Source organism: Zootoca vivipara, chromosome 3 (assembly GCF_965207765.1).
Source record: "Zootoca vivipara chromosome 3, rZooViv2.hap1.1, whole genome shotgun sequence".
NCBI lineage: Eukaryota > Metazoa > Chordata > Lepidosauria > Squamata > Lacertidae > Zootoca > Zootoca vivipara.
Window position 1 is genome coordinate 117923853 of NC_142586.1, and position 13095 is coordinate 117936947.

The following is a 13095-nucleotide window of genomic DNA, read 5'->3' on the forward strand; positions in this document are numbered from 1 at the left end:
TGGGTGCCTCTTGTGGCAGGAGGGGGCCTGTGGGGAGGTGACACGAAGAAGGAGGGAAATAATGTTGAGTTTTAAGAATTAGAATCAGAATTAAGAATAAGAAACCCGCCATAATTATATTTAAGAATTGTGAAAATCAGGAAGAAGGGATCTGAGGAAGTCACAAATACAATGTTTAACAAAGTAAGAACTTGAAATTTTTAATTGTTTGTTTGTTTGTCTATTATGCTGGAAGATATAAATGGTTGGGGAGTTCCCTATCCCAATCTCTCCTTATGTCTCAGGGCCTCCTGGTGGCGGGGGGGGGGTTCAGGAGCTAGGGAGAGGGGGGTGAGGACAAACCCAGCTTTCAAACGGACTACCTTCGACTCTCAACACCCGCAGGATCCACTTGTGACAGAGGGGGACTTGTGGGGGGAAGGTGGGGGAAGGTGGGTAGAAATGTTTTTCTTTATGTCTTGTCTTTTTGTGCTGTTATATAAAAACAATAAAAATTATTTTAAAAATAAATCAATATATCTATAATTCTTGAGGGAGATGCATGTATATACTAAATCATTGGTTTCCAAGCTTTTTTCCGGCCACTTTCACAGTGCCCCCTACCCCATGCTATAAAAAGCATTATTTGGAAAAAACAGTTTACATAACCCACTAAGAATCATAGAATTACAGTATAGAGCTGGAACGGAGACCCAGGGTCATCTAGTCCAACCTCCTGCAGGAATTATTTATGTATTTATTACCTTTATAGATCGCACCACTTTTATCTTCCAAGGAGCTCCAGGTGGCCTACATGGTTCTCCTCCTCCCCATTTCATCCCCACAACAACCCTGCGAGGTAGGTTAGGCTGAGGGGTGGCAACTGGCCCGAGGTTACCCATGAGCTTCATGGCCGAGTGGGGATTCGAACCCTGCTCTCCTCATAGTCCAACACTCTAACCTTTAGACCAGACGATAACACAATAGAGGTCAAAGCAGTGACAATTAATTGTGCATTATTCAAAATCAAAATATTTGGTTTAGTTATGGGATCAAAGCTGATGGACTAGATCCCATGACACCAGCCTTTCAAAGTCTGGGGGGTCCTTTGCACCTCTACTTCTCCCTTTGGTGCTTGAGGCGCCTGATAATGGAGCAATTTATCTCCAAGGGGCCTGTGTGCTTCTTCTTACTAGCAAGAGATGATCTCGAGGACCTTCTGAAATGTAAATGAAAGGGAAAGCAAAAGAATATTAGTAGTCATCTGTCTGGACCTGTCAAGCAAAAAGCGTAATAATAGTCTAGCAGTGTTTTGTAAAGGCCAATGGTTAATAAACTGTACCCTAGACGCATTGAGAATGGAGCATTGGAACATTTGTGAACATATTGTTAAAAAGCATAGGCTCCAACAGTGATCCGTGGGGACTCCACTTTCGGAACCCGTCCATTGGGAAAACTGCCCATTTATTCCTCCTCTCTGCTTCCTGTTTCTTAACCTGCCACGGGATCCATTAAAGGACCTCTCCTCTTCTTCTGAGGGAGAGGGAAGAAATGGTCTCACTTTGCACGTTCTGAACTCAAGCACAGCTTCCTTCCAAATCCACACCTGGGTGAATTTTAAAATGAGGTTTTTCAACCGCAAAGGGTACATCGTAATGCTTTATTAGTGACTGCAGTGTGCAAAAATGCATTGCAGAAGAGGAGAGTGAGAGGCGAGGAGATGGTCATCTTCCAATACCTCAAGGGCTGTTACATGGAAGGTGGAATGATCTTGTTTTCTGCTGCTCTGGAGGGTAGGACCCAAATCAATGGCTTCGAGTTACAAGGAAGGAGATTCCAACCAAACATCAGGAAGAACTTTCTAATGCAGTGATGGGCAACCTTTTGAGCTTGGTGTGTCAAAATTCGCCAAAAAACCGAGCATTACTTGGATGGTGCGTCACTTCGAGAAAAAAACCATAATTTCGCGATATTTATAGTTTAAATAACAAAAATGTATAATTGTAATATATAACTGTATTTAATAAACCAAAAACCAATTATTTAACCAAACCAACCAAAAACCCCTTATTTATGACAAAGTGCCCAGAGTTGTTGAGCTTTTTGGGGGGAGTTGTTGAGCTTTTTTGGGGGGAGTTTTGGAGGTTTTTGGGGGGGATGCAAAAGTTGCTTTGCTTTTTTGGGGGGGTGCCCCAAAGCTGCTGTGCTTTTTGGGGGGAACAAGAACAGAAATAAATGACAAATAATACCTTCGCTGGAACTAACATGTAGCACCGACATAGTCTGCCAATGCGCCAAAAAACCCCAGCACAGAACGGGTTAAAAAACAAACCCTGTTACACCCAATCATAGTCTGCCAAAGTGCTAGGGAAAAACAGCACAGAAAGGGTTAAAAAACCAATCTCTGGCTACCAGCAGCAACAACAACAACAAAGGATCCAGGTTTTAACAGCGGAGACAAGCTGTAGCGTGAGGAGGAGGAGAACAAATGGGGGGGGGACAACAACAACAGTGCGAATGGGCGTGCCAGCAGTGAGGGCTCTGCGTGTCACATCTGACACGCGTGTCATAGGTTTGCATTCAACAGTGGAACAGACTCCCTTGGGAGGTTGTGGACTCTCCATCTTTAAAAGTTTTGGGATGGCTTTAGCTAAGATCCCTGCATTACAGAGGGTTGAACTAGATGACCTTCCAGCTGTACAATTCTATGATTCTATTATTCAGTCTGGATCTGTGACCAGCCCAGTCTCTGTTCAAGACCCAGAGTGATCAACAAGACCTCTGTTCTTAGATCTTAGAATCTCTAGAATTGGAAGGGTCACCTAGCCCAACCCTTTCCAACTCTACAAATCAATGATTCTGTGATTATATTTGCAAAATTCACACGTGGTCCCTTTCTTGCAAAAGTGCATATACAGTGGAACCTCGGTTTATGAACACCTCGGTTTATGAATTTTCGGTTTATGAACACCGCGGACCCATCTGGAACGGATTGATTCACTTTCCATTACTTTTAATGGGAAAGTTCGCTTCAGTTTATGAATGCTTCAGTTTATGAACAGACTTCCGGAACCAATTACACCCATGTTTCAGTTTATGAACGCTTCAGTTTAAGTACTCCGCGGACCCGTCTGGAACGGATTAATCCACTTTCCATTACTTTCAATGGGAAAGTTCGCTTCAGTTTATGAACGCTTCAGTTTATGAACAGACTTCCGGAATTAATTGTGTTCATAAACCGAGGTACCACTGTATATGGAGAAATGTGCACAAGAGAATGTTTGTGAATTTTCATGAACATTTTCAGGAGGGTGGTTGCAAACGGATGTGGAAATGGGGTGAACTAAATTATACAATGGGGGAAATGAGAAATGGAGAGAAACTGAAATTGACAGGTACCTCCATTCTCAACCCATCCATAGACCCATGGGGCTTAGCGCTGCTCCATTTCCCAAAAATGTTTTCCCCTCAAAGACAACAGGGAACTGTCCAGCAAAAGCAGCTCCTGAAGAAGCAGAGGTTGGCACTTCTACTGCTGAATCTTGCTGGCTTCCTCCTAGCAATCTGATTCTCTTGAGCAACAGGGAGATGTGGGGGAGATCTTCCTTCCTCCTGGTGACCAGGTCCATTGCAGCTACTGTAAACCCCACCAAATCCCATGAGAATGTAAGAAGATATCATTGTTCTGCCCGGACACTGAGGTCCAGCTCCGAGGGCCTTCTGGCGGTTCCCTCGCTACGAGAAGCTAAGTTACAGGGAACCAGGCAGAGGGCCTTCTCGGTAGTGGCACCCACCCTGTGGAATGCCCTCCCACCAGAGGTCAAAGAGAACAACAATTACCAGACCTTTAGAAGGCATCTCAAGGCAGCCCTGTTTAGGGAAGCTTTTAATGTTTGATTTCTGTATTTTAATGTTTTGTTGGAAGCCGTCCAGAGTGGCTGGGGGAACCCGGCCAGATGGGCGGGGTATAAATAATAAATTATTATTATTATTATTATTATTATTATTATTATTATTATTATTATCTTCAAAAGAGGGGAGAGAAGACCCAGGTAACTACTGACTGTTGAGCTTGACATCAATATCAGGAAAGGTCCTAGAACAAATAATTCAACAGTCTGTCTGGGAGCACTTAGAAACAGATGCTGTGATTACTAAGACCCACCATGGGTTTCTTGAAAGCAAGTCATGCCAGATGAATCTCATTTCTTTTTTTGATGGAGTTACAAGGTTGGTGGGTCTTTATTAGGTATAGGTGTAGTATATCTTGATTTTAAACCACTGAGCCTAGGGCTTGCTGATCAGAAGGTCGGCGGTTCGAATCCCTGTGACGGGGTGAGCTCCCGTTGCTTGGTCCCAGCTCCTGCCAACCTAGCAGTTCGAAAGCACGTCAAAATGCAAGTAGATAAATAGGAAGCGCTACAGCGGGAAGGTAAACGGCGTTTCCGTGTGCTGCTCTGGTTCGCCAGAAGCGGCTTTGTCATGCTGGCCACATGACCTGGAAGCTATACGCCGGCTCCCTCGGCCAATAATGCGAGATGAGCGCGCAACCCCAGAGTCGGTCACGACTGGACCTAATGGTCAGGGGTCCCTTTACCTTTAGCTATCTTGATTTTAGTAAGGCAGTAGGCAAAGTCCCCCAGGATATTCTTGTGAGGAAGCTGGTAAAATGTGGAATGAACAAGGTAATTGTTAGGTGGATTTGTTGCTGGTTGACTGACCGAACCCAAAGAGTGCCTATTCATGGTTCCTCAGCATCCTGGGGGGAAAGTGACATGTGGGGTGCCGCAGGGTTCTGTCCTGGGCCCGTTGTTGTTCAACATCTTTCAAAACAACTAGGATGAAGGAACTGAGCTCCTCCAATTTGCAGGTGACACCAAACTGGGAGGGGTAGCTAGTGCCTCAGAAGACAGAATCAGGATTCAGGATGAATCTAACAGATTACAGAACTGGGCCCAAATTAACAAAATTAATTTCCATAGGGACAAATGTCAGGTTCTGCATTTAGGCAGAAAGAACCAGCTGCACAAATATAAGATGGGGGACACCTGGCTTACTAGCAGTGCGTGTGAAAAGGATCTAGGGGTCTTGGTGGACCACAAGCTTAACGTGAGTCACCCGTGTGATTCAGCAGCAAAAAAAAGCTAATGCTATTCTAGGCTGCATCAACAAAAGTCTAGTGTCCAGGTCAAGGGAAGGAATAGTTCCACTCTATTCTGCCTTGGTCAGACCACACCTGGAGTCCTGTGCCCAGTTTTGGGCGCCACATTTTAAGAAGGATATTGACAAGCTGGAAGGTGGGCAGAGGAGGATCCAAGAGGATCAAGGGTCTGGAAACCAAGCCTTAAAGAGGAACAGTTGAGGGGGAGTTAGGTATGTTCAGCCTGGAAATGAGGAGATTGAAAGGAGATGATAGCCATCTTCAAATATCACAAGGGCTGCCACATGGAAGAGGGAACAAGCTTGTTTTTCTCCTGCTCCAGAGGGGAGTACCTGAACCAATGGATTCATATGGCAAGAAAGGAGATTCCGACTAAACATCAGGAGCAGTTTTCTGATGGTGAGAACTCTTCTAAAATGCTCAGTGCTTGTCTTCAGCTCCCAAGCCAGCCCTCCACTCACCTCCCAAGATCTCTGTTTCTCCCGATTCAGCGAGAGCCTCTCTGATGCAGATGGCACTGTGACGTGGCACAACCGGCAGCAGCTTCTCCCCAAGCCCCAGAAACACAAATCTCCTTGAACTGGGAGAGACATCCAGGCCTGGAAGCCAGCTCAGAAGTTTGCTGAAAAGAGTTAGTGACCCGAAGCATGGCGAGTTGAACAGAGCATTAAAATAGAAGAGGCTGCCGCCACGTAGACCGACTGCTAATTGGGCTCAAGGAAAAGGTTTCAGGGGGAAATGTGCCCACATTTTCCTGGGCAGTTTGAAAATGTTGGGGGGGAGGCTGCTGCCCCCCAGGAAGGATCTGGGTCACAGCAGTGAGGAATCTGACCCCTGAGTAAAGGGCACCTCTGATTCTGATACTGCTGATGCAGCCATCATTCTTTGCAAATTGCAAGTGCCTCGGACAGAAGGATTAGTGTGAACCAGCATTGAAACTGCGCCGAATGAAAGCTAGATAAAGGTCTGGAATCTGCTCCCAGTGCCAGAATTTGCTCGTGGAACTGTTACATGTAGTAATTGTGATTGCAAATGCTTGTGTGCATTATTATGTGTTTAAATTTGATTGAATTCTAAGGAGTTCTCTAGTAGTTCTCATGTGACCGTCTAACGCTGGTCACACAGGAACTATGTAGTGTTTTATGTGAAGCAAGATGACTGTGTTTTAGAATCCACCGTGAACACTGCTAAGTTGAATAGAGTGTTGCAGTGCTTCTTCTCGGCTTGAAAGAAAGAGCGCAAAGCTGCAGGGGAAGCTGAAAGTGGAAATCTCTCCTAGGAGCTGCAAGGCATAGCCTACATAGCTGAGATACGGGAGGTTGCTGAGCTCTGGAAAGAGAGGAAAATACAGTTGTTTGGCAGCTGGAAGAAGGGACTGTAGGCCCATGCTTGGACAACCACGTGACTGTAAATATTATGTTTCAATTCATCTGTAACTAAGTTTCTATCGCTGCTCTTACTTCAACAGGAAGAAGGAGTGAAATACAGAGCACCCCTGAGCATGTGTAGAACACGGGCTGTTCATTTATTTAATTCAGGATACTGGGGAATCAGCAGGCGTTTATTCCATGCCAGAGCTGAACAAAACCAAGAGAGGCTTCAGGGCAGTGAACAGAAAGTCCATATTCATGCATGGAACTCAATGGAAGAAATGACATTTTCTTTGTGTGTGCTTTGCACATCTTCAAGGGGCTTCTAACCTGCCTTGAGTCCCTGGGAAAGGCCAGGGCTGTAAACCAAGGCTCCTTCTCTCTCCCAGACACACCCCTTTAACTATCGTATTGGCCTCCTGGTGGTCAATTTCTGGCTCCTCCAGAGTCCCACTCCGGCCCTCCAAACTTGTGTCGCTCTTTCTGGCTTGCTGCAGAGCAACAGAACGGCCTGAAATGGCATGCCTCGTTCCGTGGGAAAAGTCCACCGGGAAGAAGCAAGAACAGACCCTTCTCATTAGCAGATTTTCATGTCTGAAAAAAGGAAAAATAAACAGTTTCCAACTCATCGGGGACGCCTCGGAGCTGTGGCAGAAGCGGGGCCCAGAGGTTACTTTCTCGCTTTGTGGCAACTCGGAAGGCCGGCAGGCTCCTTGTTCCATTCTCAGGACCCCACTGCCCCCTTTTCTCCCGCCCTGCCGCCTCCGCAGCCCACCTCTCAGCCTCTCAGGACGCCCTCTGTTCCAGGCACATTCCTGGCAAGCAGCTGTTCCCAGTTTCTCTGTCAAGGGACTATGAGAAGTTATGACCCCGCCACCCCAGCTGTGGAACACTTTCCAAAACAAGCACCGTGCCCATTGGTGGTAACGCACGCCCAGTTTCAGGCCTCTGAGAAGGCTAGCATCAGATGCTGTCGCTGCTCTGAATGAATGGGTCCCAAAGTGGGCAATCTTCTTCCTCTTCTTCTTCGTAGGCGAGTAAGATTGTCTTCCTTAAACACAGTTGTCACAGTGAGTCTGTAAGTGACTGTGGAGGCCAATTCTGGACCCACACCTCCTTCCACAGTGGGGACATTGGTTTCTGGGCGGGAGTTGATCACGGTGTGGGTTTGCCAAGTGTGCCTTCCTCTTAGCTCGCAAAAGTGTCATGGGCTTTGAAGACACTCGAACTCAGGATGCAAGGAGAAAGGTGCTAAGGCGAGGCAACTAGAACGGCATACAGTGTTCCACAACAGCATCAGAATATATCGGCAGTTTTATTTTCAATTCCTTTGCTAGTGATGCTGAGATTGGAAGGTGCCTGTTTCTCAGGAGCCACACCCTGGGTCAATATCTTCTGTTACAGAAGTCTTCTGTTACAACCCCATAGTCTTGCTCCTGGTCCATCACATCCAGGTCCTGTGAATATGAGATTGATTTTCTAGATCCATTTCAATTGGGGTTTAGGCCCAATTCTATTATTATTATTATTATTATTATTATTATTATTATTATTATTATTATACCTCGCCCATCTAGCTGGGTTTACCCAGCCACTCTGGGCGGCTTCCAGCAAAATATTAAAATACAATAACTCATCAGGTATTAAAAGCTTCCCTAAACAGGGCTGCCTTCAGATGTCTTCTAAAAGTCAGATAGTTGCTTATTTCCTTGACATCTGATGGGAGGGCATTCCACAGGGCGGGCGCCACCACCGAGAAGGCCCTCTGCCTGGTTCCCTGTAACCTCACTTCTCACAGGGAGGGAACCGCCAGAAGGCCCTCGGAGCTGGACCTCAGTGTCTGGGCTGAACGATGGTGGTGGAGACGCTCCTTTATCTGTAGAGTTGGAAGGGACCCTGAGGGTCATTTAGTCCAACCCCCTGCAGTGCAGGAATCTCAGCTAAAGCATCCGTGACCCAACTTCTATTTGGCCACCCAGTCTCGGTTTTAAAAGCCCTGAAAAAGGAGAGCCCACTATCTCCCAAAGTATCCGTTGCACTCTTACCATCAAAATGTTTCATCAAAATCACCCTTCTTATCGTTTGAATCCGTTGGTTTGGGTCCTCCCCTCTGCAGCAGCAGAAAACAAGCTTTCTCCATCGTCCATGGAACAGCCACTTGCCGTAGATATTTGAAGATGGCTCTCATATCACTTCTCTGTCTCCTCTTCTCCAGATCCCCATGTGCGTTTGGAGCATGGAAAAACTGCCTACCGGTAGTTCTGCAGATGGAGAGGGGGCAGAAGTGATGTAATTCCTCACCCCAATGGAAGAGAAAGATCTGAGGATGGACACCAGGACAGAGAGATCCCATCTCATTCTCATGTGGAATATGGGCATTGCATTTCCATAAGAGCTGGAATTTCTTAAAAATATATACAACGCATTCAAATGTCTTAATCTGACCACTGGATTCAAATTTTGATGTTGAAATTTCGAAAGCAAAATGTGACATAGGAACTGGAGACGTTCCCCTTCCCCTGTTCACATAACTGGTTTAATGACTTTTTTTTTTTTGCAGAATGGTGAGCCTGGTTTTCAAATAAAGAGGTGCACAAACTTAAAACCGAATTTGGATTAAAATACAGAACTGAAATGACAACTGAAAATAGACAAGTAATAAACACAATATAGCACAAAAGAGACATTACCTTTCAAGTACCTGGGACACGATGGGACAATGCAGAGCAAAGGCACATAGGAAGACAAGAAAACGTTGGAAGGAAGGTCATCCACAGGTCATCTGGGGCTGCTGAAGAAAAGGCCCTGCTAGTTTGGGGAAATAAATCTGGAACTCCACAACCAGTTGAATCGGCTGCATTAGCTGACCTCAAATGTTGGGGCAATTCACAATAGTATTTGGGAATGGACTAAATTCAACTGAATAATTGAATATAATTAATAGTATGAAACTGATTAGGAGATATTGCAGGATTTGCAAAGCAGCGATTGGATACTGTGAAACTCTGGCTGTTACCTGACATCTTTGAAGTGTGTAACTTATTCATAAATTCACTTAGAAAAACATATAGACCATTTCCATCATAAAAAAAACATCTATGGGGTACACAGAATAGGAATTATGAACAAAACATGGATAAAATCAGCAACACTTGAAAAGCAAAAATTTGCAAAGTAATTATATCAAGAAAACAGTTAGTAGACATCGGGGATTATATATTTTTTGCATTACATATATGGCACAATTTCCTCCCCCTCTCTCTGATACAGGATATTGCCTTTTCTTTTCACATTTGCTTATATGCTTATATGCCTTGCAGTAGTAAAACCTATATGCTACTGCATGTCTGTGGGCAAGATCCTGCACGGTGTTGGTTGCTACCGGGACGAAGCACTGCGTGTCAAACGTTGAGGTTGAATATCAAATATTGGCCAAATATCCAGCCATTTGGGAAATGCTTGCCATCAGGGTTTGCGGAGGGAGCGTTTGAAGAACAAATTTCAACATATCCTACTCAGAGAAGTGGGTCTGTTTCCCAACACACCTGAGCTTCAGCAATAACCCACAACTGCAACACATCTCAGGTGTCTAGAAAGGGAGAGTGGGTTCAAAGAACGGAGGGAGACCGTTGATCTTGAATTCAGACTTTATTTTGTTTCTAAAATGAAAGTAAAAGAGCAGTACAAATATGCTTTGGCATGAGAAAGAGAGAAGATTTGTCCAGGAGCATTTTATTCCACCCTCCACCCCCCACCCCCACCTCTTTTATTTTTCTATGGGTGAAAAAAAACCCAGCTAAGAATTAAATTCTCCCCAATTGCTCGGAAGCGAGTCCCCCCCCCCCCTGCAATACCCTTGCAAGAGATCACGTCTACATCGATATGGTGTGTACATAGTGTCATTTATAATAAATAGCTCTTCTTTAAAATCCCATATCTAACATTATATACAATGTTGTCAAGTATTAGAAATAGGTGAAGGGGGCGGTTATCTTCTTCGCCTGTGGGGAAAAAATAGCAAAATGCAGGGTCACCTTTGCAACTTTGAAAGCAGAGACACCGGCTTGATCCATTTCCCCATGACCTTTGAATTCTGCCCTCCCCCCAAATACCCTAATATATTATCCAAGTGGGCTAGCCCATAAAATGAATAGGAAGAGGAAGGGCATATTGCCACAGGGCTCAGTCCTAGTCTTGAGCATCTCCCCAGCCTTGCTGCTGCATCGGTCATGGAGCTGCGGCATAGAATGATAGGGCTGTAGAGTTGGAAGGGAACCCTGAGGGCCATCTAGTCCAACCCTGATTTGCAAAGCATCTCACACTTAGCTTAGTTAGGCTGAGATTTCTTTCCTCCCAGACTTGACCCACCGCCTTTGGTGTGCAGCATTAGGAAAGCGGAGCGGCTCTTTGGCAAAGGAGAGGCGTAGCAATGGGCAGGAGCAGTGTGCCAATGCCAGCGCGGGAGGCTACAGGTTCGAGTTCTGACCAGAGACACTTCCAGAGGCTTAGGCCTTTTGCTTTAGACACACTTCATTCTTTCGCAGCTGAGTCTTGCAACACGGTAGAAGGCCGACTTTTTGTGTTTGCCACCTGTTTTGAATTTCTAGATTTATTTTGCATCCAAAGCATTTCCCATTGATCAGTGTTTTATTATCGGTTTGCCCATCAGAGCAATGGGGCAGTGCATCTGTGAAGAAACAGCTGGCACCTCCCTTTTGCTTGCTTGCTGGTCTTGGCCCTCCCAGTTGCACGTCAACCAGGGATTCTTTCGCTGAGGTCCCTGCATTGCAGGGGGTTGGACTGGATGACCCTTGGGGGTCCCTCCCAACACTACGATTCAATGATTCTGTCTACCCTCTTCCCACTCCAGTTGCACCATAAACCAATGATTTCTTCCAGCTGGTTGTGGGAGAATCACTGAAGCTCTTAAGCTGTAAGAATCATAGAACTGTAGAGTGGGGGGCACCAGGGGGTCATCTAGCCCAACCCCTTTGCCATACAGGGATCTCAGCTAATGCACACTTCCTTATGCACACGTACATTTCCTCTACTCTTTCCAGGCATGGCGCACTCTTTAAAGCTCAATGTCCAAGCACCGCTTACCCAACCACCCACGAAAACTCGATCTTTAAAGCTGAATCGGAGCAAACAGCAACACTCAGGAAACCTGAATTGATATTTGCTCTGATAATGCAGTCAAGAGTGTTTTTTCGGGGGGGGGGGGGATAAAGCTTTAAAGCACAGTGCTGTGTCAGGAAAGAGCTGGTGGAAAGGGATGTGTGGCCCAGCCCTCCGAGACTGTGCTCCACAACTTTCAAATGCCACTCTCATTCATTGTTTCTGGGTGTTGAGACTTATTATTATTATTATTATTATTATTAATATTATTATTATTATGGTTCCTATCTTTATTTCCCACCTCAGCAGTGAAGCCCTGTGGAATTCCCCTGCAGTCGTGGAATTCAGCAAAAGTCCCTGATTTCATAGCAGGACCAGGAAATAACTCTAAAAACCCATTTCTTTCCTAGACAGCCGCCTGCCCAGCTAATTCATTGCAGCATAATCTCTTCTGATAGCTCAAGGAACCAGACTGTGAACTCAGATCTGTTGATGGGGGGGAAGGGTCTTATTATTCTGAAGATAACGACCCTGCAAGTTGCTTCCGTCTCGGAATAATTAGGAGGCTCTGAGTTTAAAACTAGGGGTGACTCAGGGCTCTTGATCTGCCTTGGTTTCGTCTTGCGCCAAGTGAGGAATGTGTGCCCAGTTCCTTGGATGTGCAAAGGCAGGTGGAATTTAGGATTTCCCCAGAAGCAAGCAGTGGATCAAGAATAAGGAGCCTGAATGGAAATAATCTGGGGTTCGCTGCACCCACATTATTGGGGGGGGGTGTGTGTGTCCTGCTCTCTGAACATGGAGAACCTCCAACTACCGCAAAATGACATCGGCTTGGGTCATTCATGTTGCACGTAACTCAATGTTAAGTCCTGTTGAGCTCAATAGCACTTAGAAACATAGAGTTGCAGAGTTGCAAGGGACCCCCAAGGCTCATCTAGTCGAACCCCCTGCAACGCAGGGATCGCAGCTTGTAAATTGTGCCTCATTTCTCCCAGCACAGCTCAGGTGTGTGTGACTAATTGCCTCTAGTGTGGGGCTGTACTGTTAAGGGTGTGGGATGTGATACATAAGTAGCAGTCAAGTACAACATTCCTTGTTTTCCTAGAGTGGACATGCAGGGGAATGTTTAGTCCAGCCAGTTGAAAACTTCCAGTTTCCTCCTGGCTGGGACGTACAGTGGACGCTCGGGTTGCGAACATGATCCGTGCGGGAGGCACATTCGCAACCCACAGTGTTCGCAACCTGCAGTGCCATGTCTGCGCACGGGCAGGTCATGATTCGGCACTTCTGCACATGCGCAAAGTGCAATTTAGCGCTTCTGCACATGCATGAGCGCTGAAACCTGGAAGTAACCTGTTCCGGTATTTCCGGGTTCTGCGTGGTGCCCAACCCGAAAACACACAACCTGAAGCCTGTAACCCGAGGTATGACTGTATGTACTTCCTTTGCATGTGACTAGAGGTGGGC